Consider the following 2,500-nt stretch of genomic DNA (forward strand, 5'->3'; position numbering starts at 1 on the left):
GGAGAGGCTCGCCTCCCCCCCAACCCCCCCGATCCTTAGGGCTTCAAACCTGTGGCCGGAAGAGGAAGATAGCGTGTTGATACAACGCTACAGGGAATTCCGTGCGAGGGGAAAGCTACAGGGATACTCACAGTATATCGCAATGTGCCTACCAAAGAAAACCGACCGGCAAGTCCGGGATCGGACAAAGACCCTGAGAGAAGCGGGGCATATTATCAGAACCGCAAATGGCAGAACAACGGCCCCCCCTCGCCGGAACCCAGCACAACACAAACCCTGGAGGGACCGGAACAAAGGGACGAGCAATTAGAACCATCGTCACCTGAGCCAAGCCTAAACATGACCATCAGGGAAATAACCCTGACCCCCCCGACAGGGCCCCCCCATCTGGGCCCCCCGCCATCAGAAACCCCCCCTAAAATGCCCCCTCCATCTGGGTCATTAAGGACCCCCCCACCAAGCCCCCCTCCGTCAGGGCCCCCTGAGACCCCCCTGATGGACCCCCCTCTATCCGGGTCATCCATAACCCCCCCATCCGGGTCATATGCGAACCCCTCCATCAGGGCATCCATCAGAGCCTCCTCCATCAGGGCATCCATCAGAGCCCCCTCCATCAGGGCATCCATCAGAGCCCCTCCGTCAGAGCCATCAGAGCTCCATCCATCAGAGCCCCCTCCATCAGAGCCCCTCCATCAGGGCAGCCATCAGAGCCCCCTCCATCAGAGCTCCATCCATCAGAGCCATCAGAGCTCCTTCCATCAGAGCTCCATCCATCAGAGCAGCCATCAGAGCCATCGGAGCCCCGGCCATCAGAGCCCCCTTATCCACCAGACCCCCCCGATTCACCAGAACACCCCGGCCAAGCCGGTAGGGATGACGGGAACGACTGGAACCGGATCCTGGGAGTGATCGAAGGGATCCAGCCACTCTGCCGAATAGGAGTCCAACTCCAAGAGCTGGCGGCTAGAGAGGGCGATATAGAAGAGGACCTGAATCTGCTGGTGGAAGAGCTCCACCAGGCGCTTCGTGAGGCCATCCCGGAGGAGGAAAGAAGGCCGACGGCTAGGGGAACTAGACCCGCCCGCTCTGAGAGGACGAGAAGAAGAAAGGTCACAAGATACGCACGGACCCAAGACCTGTACAAAAAGAATCCCTCCAGACTAGCCAACCTGGTCATCAACAACAACCTAGGCGACCTTACCAGAGATGAACCTCGGTTGATCCGCCGAGAGAGGGTATACAAAATTTGTTTCAGAGCCTCTGGGGGACGCCGTGCGGCACGAGACTCAAAATACAACCGGCAGCAAACAGCCCAACACAAGAGTCGACCCTGTGACACCGAGGGAGGTGACGGCCAGACTGAGACGCCTGCGACCGGAGGGGCTCCCGGACCGGACGGTGTTGTGACCAAAAAGGGTTTAATATCCTACCCACACGCCGCAAACACCTTGGCAATACTTTTTCAACATCGTTTTGTTTCGGGGCCTCTACCCCCGAGAGTGGTAGTAAACAGAACCACCCTGATCCCGAAAGCGGGAAAAGACCTGGCAAAACCTGAGAACTGGAGGCCCATCACTATAGCCCCACTTGTGGGCCGAATGTATAGCGGCATAGTGGAGAAGAGGTTGCTGGGGCAAAGTGACAATGTCAGAGAGGCAGCGGGGATTCCGCCCAGGAAATGGGGTGCCATATAAATTGCTGGGTCCTCGATGAGATTATCCGACAAGGGAAGAGGAGCCAGGTAGTCGGCGTGCAACTCGACGTTAGCAAAGCGTTCGACACGGTATCCCATGACGCCATCGCGGAGGTGCTTCGCGGCCATGGGTTCTCACCTTGCCTGCAGGAGACCGTCGCCGGGATGTACGCCGGCTGCATGACCACCTTGGGCGATCTCGGATTTAACATCTTGATCCGTCGGGGAGTCAAGCAGGGCGACCCACTCTCCCCCCTACTATTCAATCTGGTGTTGGACCCGCTGCTGGAGGAGTTACAGATGTCTGGGAGAGGATTCTCCATCCGGAGATCAGAGGCTGGCGGCCATGGCGTATGCAGACGACGTGACGCTCTTCGCCGACAACCAGGAGAGCATGGAGCTGTTACTTCGCAGAACGGAGAGAGCTACCTACAAGACGTCGGGATGAGAGCCTGTCGGCGCCGAAGTGTGGAGCCTTCCACATCCAGCGGAAGGGGGATGCTTGGGTGACACTGCCAGTGGACCTCAGCATCCAGGGGCAGCCCATGCAACTTTACACTGCCGGCTCCACCTTCGGTTACCTGGGCCTGACCTTCAGCATCAGAAAAAGGCTTCCAGAACGACCAACATCTGGACATCCTCTGCGAGGCGACAACCAGGGTCCGTCGCCTGTCACTGAAGCCGCATCAGAAAGTCACCCTGCTGATGCAATATGTGGTTTGCCAGCCTTCGCCCACCGCCTGGCCATCGACACGCCGTCGCAAAATGAGCTCAACCGAGTTGATACCCACCTGAAGCAGGAAGTGA

The 2,500-nt window shown here is 58.3% G+C and overlaps 1 pseudogene; it reads left to right on the forward strand.

Annotated features, from left to right (window-relative positions):
• Positions 1 to 2,500, forward strand: part of LOC124370624 — an 8,749-nt pseudogene that overhangs the window by 3,984 nt on the left and 2,265 nt on the right.

This window comes from Homalodisca vitripennis, unplaced genomic scaffold (genome assembly GCF_021130785.1).
Source record: "Homalodisca vitripennis isolate AUS2020 unplaced genomic scaffold, UT_GWSS_2.1 ScUCBcl_340;HRSCAF=2123, whole genome shotgun sequence".
Classification (NCBI taxonomy): Eukaryota; Metazoa; Arthropoda; class Insecta; order Hemiptera; family Cicadellidae; genus Homalodisca; species Homalodisca vitripennis.